Below are 16,679 nucleotides of genomic sequence, written 5' to 3'. Positions count from 1 at the left end.
GTTAGCTATTTATTTTATTGAACTATTATGTTTATATGTTCACTAGATAGGTAATGCTACAATACATGCTCTCTACGACTGCAAATGCAATCCTTTTATTCGCATCACCAAAGCTGGTGCGAATGGGGTGCGGTAATCTATCATTTGGCCACAATCGTGTTTCTTGTTGTAGACGGACCATGATCAACACGTGTTGTGTTCACTAAACACTAAAAGTATTGATGTACCGCATCAAACATTCGCATTGTCATTTAAGTTGTCAGTGATTGGTGTATTTTTTGAAATATATTTCAGGTAGCATCGTCACATTTCTAGCATTGCATCGCTGATAACGGTGAGTGAAAAATCAAATATCATCACCCCACTGCGTTTGTCGACCTTTATGAACCTTGTACCCTTTTTACGACGCTACTACAGCATTAAGCAACATTGCCACCTATGGCGGAGACTTCTTCCACCGTCTTTGAAGCGGACGGCAGTCTTGGGCGGCAGTAGAAGGTGCTCAGCGTGATAAGCGGGCTTTGCGAACTTCTGGAGCTTTCAGGATTCTCAGTCGAGCATTTTTAACTTCAAGTAGTAACAGGGCTACCACACACATAACGAACTACGCAGTGATGATACAAAAGACGCCTTCAGATGCTTATTTGGTGAGACATTCGGAGCGCAACCTCTCATTTCTTATGTAATGTATTTTGGAGCATCCCAAGCGATGATACCGAACAGTACAATTATTAAATAAATGCATGCAATCATCTCTTTCAGTCTGAGCGGTTGCTGCATGCTGCTCGTCTATTAAGTAAGTAAATACGTAAATCAGCGAGTGAATCAATCAATTATTTAAACGATGAAGCCATTATTAGAAACGCAAAAGAGGACGTACAACACATTTGGATTGATAAGCGTGACTAGCTTCCTGTCCAATACGGCACGCAACCAAGACGCGCCGGTCAGCTGCGAAAAGGATATTGCCACCTGGTATCGTGAGGCAGCGCATAACATACGAAAACGAAACAGTGCTACGTTTTGCTTTCCGAGGGCCCACGCGCCATCACCCATATGAGAACACCATTAAAAAAATTCATAATTTTTTCCATCTGACTACGGGACAAGATTGCCGGAGGTACTGGCTAAGGACGTAGTCTGCGCATCAAGCTCCGCCGAGCGGCCGGAACACCAACGCTGTGCCTCTGGATAGTCCAGTTCATCGGGCAAGTCGACGGCTAGGACGCTTACCACTCGTGTCAATCCTTAATGCAGCGAAGTCTTGTTGCATCACTGAGAAGTTATCCGGTTGTAGCCATAGGCTGTCGACTTCAGTAAAAGTGGATGCTATTACAAGTAAGGCAACAGTGAAGTGTAGGTAAACAAAAATAAACTATAGCGAGACCTTCAGCATACGTGACGTGAAGCATACGCGCAGTATGCGCCCTCGCTTCTCAATATTTCTACTGCGTGTTCAAGTGCATTTCCTGCCCTTTTGTGGCTTTATCTTTAGAACTCCAGTTAGCAACATCTCTGTTGCCAGACAGAGGTGGTGAATCATGTAGACCGTTATAGCATCTTCATGAAAACATAACACTGTCGTAATCAGTCGTTGCTATTTAGCGGACTGCAAAACAGTATTTCTCACAGTTCGCCAAAACCAAGCAACCTCACAATCACATTATGAATGCTGATATTATCTGTTGAAATCTTATTTGAAAGGATATGGCGCGCGCGAAGTCTGCGTCTGATCCTTTCACGTAAATGTTTGAAACAGTGGCTCTCTGTTTCACTGGGGAAATCAGGTTTTAACCTGTTCAGAATCCTAACTGAAGGGCTAGTTCTTGTAGTGCCATTTTTCGTAGGCGGTAGGAAGAATTTTCTTTATTTCTAAATTATTCTTTGTATTATATTGTTTTGGAGCAGTAAGCTCCTGTTTATTTCCTCCTTTTTTTATTAAGAGGACTGTTGTGGCTTTAAACTAACTAGTTTTCGCACTCACAACGGCAAGTTTTTTTTTTCTTCACTAACTTCCCAAGTGAATTATTGAAAGCGTTGATTAGCGAAGCTAACCGACTGCCTGAAAGTTGGCACTTTACTTTCGATAACTCTGCTAATGTCTCTCTTTAATTGATCTCTTTTACGGATGGCAGCAGTCCCACCCGTAAAACACGACTAAAACTTTGCCAGTTCTTTTACAGTTGTGGGCAGTTTATCGCCCATCCATCTAGTCAATCACGCATCCGTCCAGGAGCTGGGTTTTAGGTTTCCAGTAAATCGTACGCATACCTGCTTAAATCAAGGTCAACCGCGAGCCATTGCCCATCCTCTTAGCTACTTGGAGTGCCTGAGAACGAACCCTATTACGTTGCAAGAAAATTTTAGTTTTGGGCTAGTTGATTGATTCTGTAAGTATAGGCACAGCGCTGTGCAAAAACATAGACCAAACAATGTAAATCCAACGCACATGTTCAAATCTATGTGAAGTGAAACTTCACTGAAGCAGGTAATGAAATGCTGTGAATTTGCCCTGTTTATTTGTGCGTCTCTGGCACAAAAGAAACTGTCGAGTGTATGTACTATCGCGCACCTATGCGACGCAATGTTAGAAATTTTACATTGGCTTGTAGTTATTAGTGTATTCTTGCTTTTTATACACGTATTTCGCCCCTTTCTTGGCCGATTGCTCGTTACCGGCATGTGCCATTGTTGAAAATATTTATCATAATCAACACGCAGACGCGCTTCTTGGCCAACGACCCATTGTGGTATTTACCATAGTATGCAATTCCCTACCATCAGCACGCGGCGATATTGTAAAATAGCTAGTTTGGCGCTATTACGATATGCACCACTTGCTTCTTGAAAAAATGCCCGTCTTGAGTATGTGCGATACTATAAAAACCATCATCACAAACAAAATAATTGTCATGTCATCCCAAAAAAGAAACACGTTTTTCATTCGCTTTCAATATGGTACGATTTACTTGCGGTTCAGGCGACGAATTTAAAAAGCTTGTCGTTCGTAAGTGATTTACGCGATTGGCTAGCCATCTTCGCTAATAATATGTTCAGCATTAGGATTCGCTTGAGTATTTTTTTACGATCAATTTTAGTGTAAGTGTAAAAGACTTTTGTAAATGAAGGCCCAGTTCTGACTCGAAGAAATAAAATTTATAATGTTTAAACAAGCTGTTCGCCATCCTGAACCAGTTCACGAACCGATTCAGCACAATAAACTTTATCCTATGGTATATGTCTTGTTGTTAAACTTAATAAGAGGTACAAAATGAAGGTTGTACAGGTCTATGCCCCTACATCCAGTCATGATGACCAGGAAGTCGAAAGCTTCTACGAAGACGTGGAATCGGCGATGGGTAGAGTGAAAACAAAATACACTATACTGATGGGCGATTTCAATGCCAAGGTAGGCAAGAAGCATGCTGGAGACAAGGCAGTGGGGGAATATGGCATAGGCACTAGGAATAGCAGGGGGGAGGTATTAGTAGAGTTTGCAGAACAGAATAATATGAGGATAATGAATACCTTCTTCCGCAAGCGGAATAACCGAAAGTGGACATGGAGGAGCCCGAACGGCGAGACTAGAAATGAAATTGATTTCATACTCTGCGCTAACCCTGGCATCATACAAGATGTGGACGTGCTCGGTAAGGTGCGCTGCAGTGACCACAGGATGGTAAGAACTCGAATTAGCCTAGACCTGAGGAGGGAATGGAGGAAACTGGTACATGAGAAGCTGATCAATGAGTTAGCGCTAAGAGGGAAAATAGAGGAATTCCAGATCAAGCTACAGAACAGGTACTCGGCTTTAAGTCACGAAGAGGACCTTAGTGTTGAAGCAATGAACGACAATCTTGTGGGCATCATTAAAGAGTGTGCAATAGAAGTCGGTGGTAACTCCGTTAGACAGGATACCAGTAAGCTATCGCAGGAGACGAAAGATCTGATCAAGAAACGCCAATGTATGAAAGCCTCTAACTCTACAGCTAGAATAGAACTGGCAGAACTTTCGAAGTTAATCAACAAGCGTAAGACAGCTGACATAAGGAAGTATAACATGGATAAAATTGAACAAGCTCTCAGGAACGGAGGAAGCCTAAAAGCAGTGAAGAAGAAACTAGGAATTGGCAAGAATCAGATGTATGCGCTAAGAGACAAAGCCGGCAATATCATAACTAATATGGATGAGATAGTTCAAGTGGCTGAGGAGTTCTATAGAGATTTATACAGTACGAGTGGCACCCACGATGATAATGGAAGAGAGAATAATCTAGAGGAATTCGATATCCCAGAAGTAACGCCGGAAGAAGTAAAGAAAGCCTTGGGAGCTATACAAAGGGGGAAGGCAGCTGGGGAGGATCAGGTAACAGCAGATTTGCTGAAGGATGGTGGGCAGATTGTTCTAGAAAAACTGGCCACCCTGTATACACAATGCCTCAAGACCTCGAGCGTACCGGAATCTTGGAAGAACGCTAACATAATCCTAATCCATAAGAAAGGCGACGCCAAAGACTTGAAAAATTATAGACCGATCAGCTTACTGTCCGTTGCCTACAAAGTATTTACTAAGGTAATTGCAAATAGAATCCGGAACACCTTAGACTTCCGTCAACCAAAGGACCAGGCAGGATTCCGTAAAGGCTACTCAACAATAGATCATATTCACACTATCAATCAGGTGATAGAGAAATGTGCGGAATATAACCAACCATTATATATAGCTTTCATTGATTACGAGAAAGCGTTTGATTCAGTCGAAACCTCAGCAGTCATGGAGGCATTGCGGAATCAGGGTGTAGACGAGCCGTATGTAAAAATACTGAAAGACATCTATAGCGGCTCCACAGCCACTGTACTCCTCCATAAAGAAAGCAACAAAATCCCAATAAAGAAAGGCGTCAGGCAGGGAGATACGATCTCTCCAGTGCTATTCACAGCGTGTTTACAGGAGGTATTCAGAGACCTGGATTGGGAAGAATTGGGGATAAGGGTAAATGGAGAATACCTTAGTAACTTGCGCTTCGCTGATGATATTGCCTTGCTTAGTAACTCAGGGGACCAACTGCAATGCATGCTCACTGATCTGGAGAGGCAGAGCAGAAGGGTGGGACTAAAAATGAATCTGCAGAAAACTAAAGTAATGTTTAACAGTCTCGGAAGGGAACAGCAGTTTACGATAGGTAGCGAGGCACTGGAAGTGGTAAGAGAATACATCTACTTAAGACAGGTAGTGACTGCTGATCCAGATCATGAGAGTGAAATAATCAGAAGAATAAGAATGGGCTGGGGTGCGTTTGGCAGGCATTCGCAGATCATGAACAGCAGGTTGCCATTATCCCTCAAGAGAAAAGTGTACAACAGCTGTGCCTTACCGGTACTCACGTACGGGGCAGAAACCTGGAGGCTTACGAAAAGGGTTCTACTTAAATTGAAGACGACGCAACGAGCTATGGAAAGAAGAATGATAGGTGTAACGTTAAGGGATAAGAAAAGAGCAGATTGGGTGAGGGAAAAAACGCGCGTTAATGACATCTTAATTGAAATCAAGAAAAAGAAATTGGCATGGGCAGGACATGTAATGAGGAGGGAAGATAACCGATGGTCATTAAGGGTTACGGACTGGATTCCGAGGGAAGGGAAGCGTAGCAGGGGGCGACAGAAAGTTAGGTGGGCAGATGAGATTAGGAAGTTTGGAGGGTCAACATGGCCACAATTAGTACATGACCGGGGTAGTTGGAGAAGTATGGGAGAGGCCTTTGCCCTGCAGTGGGCGTAATCAGGCTGATGATGATGATGATGATGATGGTATATGGTGACATGCTGTACAGTGTTATCGACTCGTACGGATGGCGCATGCGCGCGTTTTGTCACAGTGCGACGACACACACTCCCTGCAAATGTGAGAGAGAAACCAATACATTTTACATGAATATGAATCAAGTTTAAGTGTGCACAGCTACAAAAGCTGCACACATAAAGGCGGTCATCTTAAGCAGTGTTAACGCTAGAGTGTGCTACGAGTGGCGGCGATTCGACGCACCTATTCCTGCACTCGCTCGTTCCCGCATTTTGTTTTGGCGATCCATACTCAGTAAGGACTAAACTCTAGAATAAATAAAAGTTTCCGAAAGCAAGATTTCCGAATTGAATTGCATACGAGTACTAAAGAAGAACGACCGTTGAATATGGAATGTTTGAAATATCTAAGAAAGAAACACAAAAAGTACCGTGGAGTTAGGCAACAAAAGGCTTGTTTACATTATTTGATACGTGTACACAGTGAGGCATCATCCCGTCTGGTGCACACTGATTATGAAAGTAATGCGAAAAAAAACATAACAGGCCAAATGCGTGTAGTAGAGTGCAGTGCTTGTTGAAAGTGCTGTGGCCCCTGGCGATGTCTGACCTACGTCACCAGGGTAAAATGTGAAACTTACACCGTATGCACTGCAAGCGTGTGCTGAATTGGGCTGGCTGGTTCATGACGAACGCGGTAAAAACAGCGCGAGAGACAGGAAGAATCCAGAGGCGGCGTTTGCAGGGCTGTGAAGTGCGTCTATGCTTTCTTCCTGTCATTCGCGCTGCCTTTAAGCCCCATGGCATGCACTACTCGTATAGCACCAATTCTTCGCGCTCTCAAGCCAGGCTTCCCTCTCTCCCCTTCTCCTCTTTTTTCCCCCAAATACCCACCATTCTTCGGCAGAGGCGCGAAAAGTGGACGCGGTGGAAACGTTGTTAGTAATAGGTGTTCTCGACCGTAGCGCCGTACATATATGCTGAGCGGTGTCTACTTGCGTTTTTGCCACTGCCATATGGGTTCGGGTATTCGGGTTGGCGCTACAGGGTTGTATGTAAAGCTGGAATGTGTATATCTGTGTAGGTGGGATATGGGCGTTAGGGAGGGGGATCGCATTGCCCCTAAGAATGCTACATAGATTCGGAAGTTGAGATGCCGACAATGCAAGCAGCGGGCGTGCGGTTCTGTGCTCTGTCGTTCCTTTAGCACGTGGACCAAACAATGTAAATCCAACGCACATGTTCAAATCTATGTGAAGTGAAACTTCACATAGATTTCACAAACAAAGTCCTTCACAAACAAAGTCCTCTATTTCATAGGTCATCGCTGACCTCGGTTTGGTGACTACCTTTGATATACAGGTGGTCAGCGTCTGAAAAAGATGAGTCGACGTAGCTGTGACGTTTTTACAGTCTTTTTTTAATAGTCAAGATAATAGCACAGCTGTTGTTTCTACTATTCCGCCAAGTAAAACAATTATTACTACGGCGGCTGCAGCTAATGATCATCATCATGCCTTTGAGCAAACGACACGTCTCTCACTTCTGTTGGCAGATTCCCGACAACGTGCCTTACAGTGTCGCCAAAGTAGCCCTGGACCACCTGACGCGATGTGCTGCATTAGGTGAGTGCGCTGTAGGTGCAGTGACAAACACACCCGATGACGTGTAGTGAGCGAGAGGGCAAAAATTCAGCAAAGTAGTGGTCAACATGTTGAGTATCCACGAGGGACTATTTCTATACTCCGTCTCACATTCTGCATACTGCCCAGCGAAGGCTGCGGGCCGCGTCAGCCTGCCAGAGGAGAAAAACATTCAGATGGTGCGAGTCCACGCCGTGACGTGCGTCATCAATGTGAGTCTCTGTATGTTATGTTCTACATGTTGTAGAATTCAAAATCAATGCACACAATCTAGGCCTCTTGTACTCGCCATATTTTGGTGTACTCAATGTGTTTACTGTACATTTATAGAACGACTATTTAGGGGGGCTGGGTAGCACGTGTCACCGTTTGTGCTCCGGCCGCCGGCTGCATGACGCGGCTGTGCCCGGCTTGAAGGTAATCTTAGATTACCTTGTAGGTAAGCTGCGGTAGAGGCGATCGTCTAGCCTGCCCGAGAAGCTAATGGCTTCGTGTGCATTGTAAACTTGCGTGCCTAGTTCGCATTGGAACGAGAGGCAGCACAAACGCAAAATCGGCTCAGAGCTGCTGCCGCTCTTAATCATGCCAGAAATCTGACAGCGAGTGTCTGCGGTCAGGGGCGCAGCAAGGAAGGAGGGGCCTTATGGGGCTGCAGCCCCCCTGCAAAATATTTTCGTGCTGTCATGCACCGCCGGCCAAAACAGCCCCCGTCGCCGGAAATCATTGCGTAGAATGTCTTTTTTTACGCTCGAAAGGACATTTCGGTGCCATCATTGCGAACTCTGGCTGGATTTCGTGGCAACACCGATGCACCGGGAGTCACATAACGCCAGGAGCGCCTTCCAAGCACAAAGTTTCAAGGGCGTTTCGATGGCGCGTTCGATCACAGCGGCATCTCGCGGATGACGCGGAATCTGAGGAGCGCATGCATTTCAATTTCGAAACTTTTTGGGGCATACATTTCCCATAAACTTCTGTTGCGAAAGGTGAATTGACATTTCGAAAGTCGTGCTTTACATTTTGAATTCCGGAACTTTGAGGCTTCGATGCTCCAATTAACATATGACTCCAAATGTGTCTTCACGTTTCTAAAGTCGTACATCAGACCATATAACGAGACAAACCAACCCAACATGCTATCAGACAAGTTCACAAAGCACGCAGCGAGGTCCGATGAGACGAAGCGTTGTGGTGGTTCATTTGTGCACAGAAAAGAACACGAACATATTTTTTTCACCTGCGCCAAATCATCCATGTGAAGACACTAAAGCCAGCAAAGGTAGCTACGTTCTTATTTATTTTTCTACTTTAACTTTCATTCGCGAGAACACATTGAGCCACTTGGCTTCTTTTGTTCTCGCTACCCGCGGGCTGCCAAAGCCAGCCACAGCGCATGCGTTTTTCTCGCGTTGCCCGGACCACCGCGCTGCGCAGTTCGGAGCGCGATCATTTTATTCTGGCCGAGGGTATTCTCGCCTGGCAGAGCTTTGAACTGGCTTTCTGGCTAGAAGACGAGTAAAAGAAACAATAGTCGCTCACCGCTATTCACTGTGGGGACTCGACGGATTGCAACGCGTTCGTTGGGGCGCAACCTCTGGAAAATCTTGTCTCGCCAATGTAGGATACCGAGCAGTATGCGTATGGTTCTCTGTGGACGAAGCGTCTCACGTTTTCTTTGATATTCCATCGCTAGGTGCCCAAAGTAGGCATTCGTCTATGGTCAACATTCTTTCCTTCACGTTTTCTTCTTTTTTTTTTTGTTTCGGCGCCACCGCCCAACAAAAGAAGTAAAGACATTCGAATTCGATTTTCTCACTGCTTCTTTTTTTGCTGTAAGTAATGGGCCATGCGACACTTCAATTGCGGGATGCTCATATTATATTATTGCGATAGCAATTATGTGGACACTCCGGGCGCATTCCTGCCATCGCCATCTCCCTTATGTTCTTTATCAAGTCCAAAGGCGATAACACCCTGAACGCACGCGTCACGCTGCATGTGCGAGTGAAAGCGTAGGTGGGCGGGGGTGGCATGGGTGAGCCGATAATGATGGCTGTCTTTTGTGCGCAGGGGAGAAAAGCGGGGAAGAAGCGCGCCGCCTTCCGTCGCGCGCGATTATCAGTGTGAGCGGAGGGGCGGGGTGGGGGGTGGTAAGGTTCTGTGATCAGTGAATCTAGGGTTTCGCAACATGTTTACTTTTCTTCTTTGACGCAGTATATTATTACGATATCATCGAGCTATGCTCAAGAGACGAGCCGCCGCGAGAATGACGATGAAGTTGGTCGGTGCCCTTGGCACGAGCGAGTGTCCGCCTGGCTGCCTGGCTCCAGTGTAAATAGCGTGTAAATAGCCTCTTTCGTCTGTGTCTTTCCACACGTAACATTCTGGTGGAGGTCAACAATCCCCGTCCTCACCACGGAACTCCGAAGTGGTCGGCACACCGAGCTTGTCACCATGCCTACCGATGACGAGTCCGCCTCTGCAACGGCTTCGGCTTGTCCGACTGCTCCAGTCGTCACGGTTGCCCCACATCGTGACCCAGGTGTGTTCTCTGGCCTGGAGGGACAGGATCAGCTCTATGGATCACGCTCTATGGCTGGACGACTGGATCAAGCTCTATGAACACGCCAGTGCTAATAACAGGTGGGACCCAACGATTATGCTCGTCAATGTCATCTTTTATCTCGCGGCACCCCACGCGTGTGGCACCAAACTCATAATGAAGAGATAACCAGTTGGGACAGTTTCAAAGAAAAGATACGGGAACTATTCGGCGACACCATTGGGCGCAAGGTTGCCGCGAGAAAGGCTCTTGCGTCTCGTGTTCAGCCATCTACAGAGCCGTACGTTTCCTACATCCTCGACGTCTTGGCTCTATGCCGCAAAGTTGACGATAATATGTCCGAAGTAGATAAAGTGGCAAATGTGCTAAAAGGCAACGCCGACGACGCTTTCAATTTGCTTGTTTTCGGCAACGTCTCGACTATCGACGCCATTATAAGAGAATGCTGTGGCCTTGAACAAGCTAAGAGCCGCCGTATCTCACACCACATTGCGCGACTACCCAACACTGCTATACGTCGACATCTGAGGGTCGACCGCGTCAGACCATCACCTGTGACGACGTCACCCGTATTGTTCGCCGCGAACTCGAGGCCGCCTGTTCGCCAGCCTTCTCCATGATGCCTCGCGATCCGCCAGCAACTACCATTGCGATGATTCAGGCCGTCGTCAGACAGGAATTTGAAAACATGGGTCTGAACAACGTGTGTTCCACGTCCCGACCCAGCGTTCACCAGTTAGCTAGCGGCCCTCCTCGTCCTCGGCAGCCCTTTTCTGCCACATCTCGCCGCAACCCGTCAGAATGGCGTACCGCTGATGACAGGCCGATCTGCTTCCACTGCTGTCGGATCGGCCACGTCGCCCGTCACTGCCGCAACCGATGGCCACCGCTTCCTCGGACTTACGCCTCCACTTATCCCCGCACCTCTGGACCTTCTGTACCCTATGCCACACGCGATGAACCCACTGCTGCTTATGCCCCTGCTTCGAACTTTCGCTACAGCCGCTCGCCCTCACCTCGACGCCATCAGTCTCGTTCGCCCAAACACCGCCGCTTCTCTTCGCCGCCTATCGCCCCCCCCCCCCCCCCCCCCCCCCGGACCCGGCCGGAAAACTAGGCACTGCAGCTTCTGGAGGTGAAGATGCGTTGTCAACCCTGCCTTCAAATCCTCTGCTCACGTTACCTATTAACCGAAATCTTCTTGTCGTTGACGTTGACGGCTATCCTGTCAGAGCACTCATCGATACAAGAGCGCATCTTTCTATTATGAGTGCTGTCTTCCGACGACGACTGAGCAAGCTCCTCACCCCAGCGTCGGCACGCGTCGTCCGCGTTGCAGGTGGCCGTACTGTGCCTATCATCGGCATGTGTACGGCACGTGTCAGCATCGCCGGCCGCCACACTCCTGTCCTCTTTACCGTTTTTGCTCATTGCCCCCAAGGCCTCATTATCGGCCTCGATTTGCTCTCCGCGCGGTCTGCTCTTATTGACTGCTCTTCCAGTACCCTTCACCTTGAGTTGCCGATGCTCGCAGAACCTTCTCACGCACCCCACTGCCGCTTACGCCCCACCGGCTTTCTTCGCCTGCCACCAAATTCCATAGCCTACCTACATTGAAGTGTTGTCTTTCCCACCAGTTCGCGATGTCGAGTACCTCGTCACTCCTCTGCCCAACATTCCAATACAGTATGACGTCACCGTGCCTCACATCATACTTGCTATTACTGCGAATCGCACTCACCTGCCTGTCTGTAACTTGGGATTGGCAAAGCAAATTCTACCGCAAGGTATTGGCCTTGCCACCATTGATTGTCTCGGCGACCAATACGTGGCAGCGTTATCAACCGATGGCTCTCGCGAGCTTAGCATGCCCCTCGCGCAAGCCTCGGGCGTCGATCCCAACATAAAGAAAATGGTTGCCATGTACCTGTCCTCTGCGCAGGCTGAAGACCTTTGCGAAGTATTATCGTCCTACAGCGATATTTTCGACTTCGATGATCGCCCTTTAGGCCAGATTCTCGCGGTCAAGCATAGGATTCTTACTGGCGATGCTGCAGCCATTCACCGACGACTGTATCGAGTTTCTGCGTCGGAACGCCGAGTAATTCAAGATGAAGTGAGCAAAATGCTTGATAAAAACATCATTGAGCCTTCATCGAGTCCCCGGGCGTCACCTGTGCTGTTGGTTAAGAAGGACGGCACCTGGTGCTTCTGTGTATACTACCGTCATCTGAACGACATTACTAAGAAGGACGTCTACCAGATCCCACTTATAGACGACGTCCTTGACTGCCTGCACGGTTCCAGCTATTTATCGTCTATTGATCATCGTTCAGGATACTGGCAGATTGCTGTTGACGATTCCTACTTGTAATACCTAAACACCTCCGCTCCACCGTTCTAGAAGAGCTCCACGACGCACCAACGGCAGGACACCTCGGCGTATCTCGAACCTATGACCGTGTACGTCGCCGTTTCTTTCTGGTCGGGCTTTGCCAGTTCCGTACGACAGTACGTTGCCGCTTGTGAACTTTGCCAACGACGCAAGAAGCCTTCGCAGCTCCCCGCTGGTTACCTGCAGCCGCTCGACATCTCTGCGGAGCCCTTCCATCGTGTTGGCTTGGAGCTTCTCGGCCCATTTCCGGAATCCACATCAGGAAACAAGTGGGTTGCAGTTGCGGCGGACTACGCGACCCGCTACGCCGTAACCCGTGCTCTTCCGACCAGTTGCGCAACTGATGTTGCGGACTTCCTCCTACATGATACCATTTTGATCCATGGTGCTCCGCGTCAGTTGCTTGGAGACGGCGGCCGTACGTTTTTGGCCAAAGTCAACGACGACATCATGCGTGCCTGCTCAATACAGCATAAATTTACCACTTCCTACCACCACCTAAGGAACGGCCTCACTGAGCATTTGAACCGCACCCTTAAAGACATGCTATACAAATACGTTTCAGACGACCACCGTGACTGGGACCTGGCTCTACCTTACATTTCCTTTGCGTACAACTCTTCCCGTCTCAAAACTGCTGGCTATTCCCCGTTTTACCTCTTGTGTGGCCGCGAACCGACGCTGCCACTGGACATTTTACTTCCGTCCGCCACAGCTTCAACTAGCGATTATGCCCGTGATGCAATCGCCCATGCTGACCATGCTCGCCAACTTGCGCGCGCTCGTCTACAAGCGTCGCAAGACAAGCAGAAACAACACTACGACCTCCGTCACCATGATGTCCATATTGTGCCCGGCGCCCTCGTGTTGCTTTCGTCACCGTCACGTAAAGTCGGTCTCTGTGAAAAACTGCTTTCCTGTTACACAGGCCCATATCGCGTCCTCCGCAAAGTGACCGATGTCACCTATGAAATTGTTCTAGCCACGCCCAATACGTCCTCCGCTGTGACAACCAGTGACATTGTCCACGTTGCCCGACTCAAGCCCTACAACTCTCCATGCACCTTGGATATTTAACAGCACCGTGACGGTGCTTTTGCCGTCGGGTGGGGGAGGGGGGTAGTATTACGATATCATCGAGCGATGCTCAAGAGATGAGCCGCCGCGAGAACGACGATGAAGTTGGTCTGTGCCTTTGGCACGAGTGAGTGTCAGCCTGGCTGCCTGGCTCCAGAGTAAATAGCGTGTAAATAGCCTCTTTCGTCTGTGTCTTTCCACACGTAACAATATATAGTGACTTTTTCTTAGAAACCTAGATCTATTGGAGACTTATACGATACGTATATTCAATGCTCTTGTTGCTAGGTTTTCTGTATACGTGCAGTGAACTTTGTTTCCAGTGACACTCTTTTGCCTTTTATCAAGCTGTATCTTCGCATCTGTATATTCCATGATATCATCGCATTTCTAATGTACGAAGGCGAGTCAAATCAAAGTGAGCCAACCCACCCCGTTCAATAATGATTCGGTTGATTATCTACGATGCATGCGCATAGCACAGAGGTATCTCTGACTTACAAAAGTGACACGCAGGTGGCAGGATATATTTCCTTTAATGCTCTCATACACTGGATTTAACATGGTCAAGTGACATGATCGACACTCGAAAAGTTGAACGGAGTGGTGTCGTGATGTTGTTGACAGCTGAAGGTGTTTCTGAAAAAGAAATTAGTAGCCGTATACGTACAGGCTTTTAGGATGAACATTGCATTTAATTCGCCACTGTGAAGCATTGCATCAAACGGTTCAAAAAAGGACTTGAAAGTTGCAAAGACGATCCAACACCGGACGAAATCAACCGTGCAACCACCCCCAACACGATTGCAAAGGTTGATGAGCTCATTAGATAAGAACGAAGCATGGGCACCAAAAAACTGGCAGAGCATGTGAACATCAGTCATGGTTCGTTTCACACCATAATTCATCTACATCTGGGTTATCGGCTCTTGTGCGGGCAATGGATGCCGAACGTTTTGAACCACCACCAGAAGAAGGAGAGGTTCGGCGCTCCCTTGACTCATCTCATCCTATATCACAATGACTGCGATGACTTCTTGTCTGCAACGTGACCGAGGACGAATCATGGTGCCACCACTACGAGCCTGAAACAGCTTACCGGGGAAACATTCGAATTCACCACCCCCAAAGAAAGCGAAGGCCGTCATTACCGTCGGAAAAGTGTTGTTGCCTTCTTTTTTTTTCGATCATCAGGGGCTATTACTGATCGAATTTCATAAACCTTGACAGACGATCAATCGTTTCTGGTATTGTGAAACGCCGGATCGGCTGCGTGTCACAATCAAGAACAAGCGACGTGGAAAATTGACGAATGGGGATATCTTGCTCCGCGACACTGCCCGTCCCCACTTCGCTGATGTGGTTAACACAAAACTGTAAAAGTTCAACTGGGAAACGCTGCAACATCCGCCATGGAGCACAGGCTTGTCACCTTGGGACTTCTACATTTTGGGGCAATTCAAAAAACAGCTCAAGGGAACCTGAATTTGTGCCTGTCGACGACGTGAAAGAGTCAGTTACAGACTTTTGAAGCAGCAACCCAAGGAGCTTTATAAGAGGGGAATCACGCAGTTCTTTAGTGATTGAGACAAATGTCTAAATGCTCATGGAGGCTACTTTTAAATAAAGTACCCCGCTAGTCATACATTCCCATTGGCTCACTTTCATTTGCCTCACATTCGTATATGCTGCAGAACTTCTGCTTTTTATATGTTCACTCTGTAGAGGCTATAATTTCAGTACAGTTACTCACAATACGCGACCGGTGACAGGTTCTCCTGCGCAATACATTGGATCAAAGGAAAGCGTCATTGAGAGTTTTTACTGGCCATTGCATATGCGCAAAAATGTAAGCAAAGTTCTTGAATGTCAAACGTTCATCAAAATATTTGTCTTCAACTTCTTCGTTTCATGGCCTTTACGTTTTTCATATCAGCAACATGCACTGCTTTGCTGGTTTCAAGCTGACATATTTTTTCAGTTCGTGTGATATTTTCTGTACTTTTCAAATAGACAAAAATATGGTACCATTAATATCAGTTGTTTCGGGCGCAATTTTCTGGACATACGAGTATATTCTTGGATAAAGAAATACACATTTTACTTGTCTTGATAGTGCATAGCGTTCAAGAATTCGTTTTCAGAATCTTTGGCATTGGTAATGCAGTTCAAGTATTTGATACTTGGACAAATTCAATAAAGAGGAGGCCGAGTTTCAACGTGAGCCCCCTCCCTCCCCGTCCCACACTCCTCCTCCCCCGATTGAACTTTCTGGCTACGCCACTGTCTCTGTCTGCAGTCACCGAGTGAGATGTTTACAGCTGTTTGTAAGGCCGATAAACCTAATAACCTTACTTCTTATAGCGGTCTAATAATTTGTTATCGCAACCAATACTTCGTTTTTCCTGCTAAACCGTGCGTTTTCAAATATTAAACAACGAGTGAATCTGATACTGCTTTATTCAAAAAGCGATTTTCTCATTTTGCGGAAGTGCTATTAATCAGGAAGTCGGCGGCGAGCCGTAGCCCCCATTTGATGTCTCTTCTTGTTCAGTTATCTTCAGGTAACCTTGGCTCAGTTATATCCGCACGCACGCCTAATTCAATTTACTGTGCTGGTCACTAACGATATAATATTAGGCATGGGATATATTCGTCAGTGTTTAGAGGTCGTACGGAGCAGTACTGGCACGAGTTCTCTCGTAGACTACGTGCGAAAACTAAGGCACGGATTTTATAAATGTTCCGAGCACGAAGGACTTTTCGTGTCGCCAGGTCTGCTTTTCTCTCCTGCGAACAGCAATGTAAATTCATGGCGGGCTCGTCCACGTTCCTGCCAGGCATAGTTGAACCAAACTGCACGAATTCGATCAAGGAAAGTGCTCTACCTCCTCAATCGGTCGGTCCGGCCCAGAAAAAATTATTCTCGCTTGCTGATGCAGAATTTTCGAATATGACGTCGACCAACTGTGACAGTGTCGTTCGGTGATTCAGGACATCAACCCAATCGGCGGGATTTATTTTCCTGCATGAACCTCGGCCACGGCGGCCGCATTTCGATGGGAGCGAAATGCGAAAACACCCGTGTACTTAGATTTAGGTGCACGTTAATGAACCCCAGGTGGTCGAAATTTCCAGAGTCCTCCACTACGGCGTGCCTCATAATCAGAAACTGGTTTTGGCACCTAAAAGCCCATAATTT

At 47.2% G+C, this 16,679-nt stretch overlaps 1 long non-coding RNA gene across 1 annotated transcript in view; it reads left to right on the top strand.

Moving 5' to 3' along the window:
- The first annotated feature begins 277 nt into the window (after positions 1 to 277).
- The window catches only part of LOC140216412 (uncharacterized), a 40,489-nt gene continuing 24,087 nt past the window's right edge, over positions 278 to 16,679 (top strand). Inside the window, exons 1-2 of the long non-coding RNA XR_011893074.1 lie at positions 278 to 334; positions 7,355 to 7,424. This is a non-coding gene — a long non-coding RNA (uncharacterized lncRNA). The remainder of the gene's footprint in view (positions 335 to 7,354; positions 7,425 to 16,679) is intronic.

Source organism: Dermacentor andersoni, chromosome 3 (assembly GCF_023375885.2).
Source record: "Dermacentor andersoni chromosome 3, qqDerAnde1_hic_scaffold, whole genome shotgun sequence".
NCBI lineage: Eukaryota > Metazoa > Arthropoda > Arachnida > Ixodida > Ixodidae > Dermacentor > Dermacentor andersoni.
Note: the sequence above shows the minus strand (reverse complement) of the source record. Positions and strands in the feature narration are given on the sequence as shown.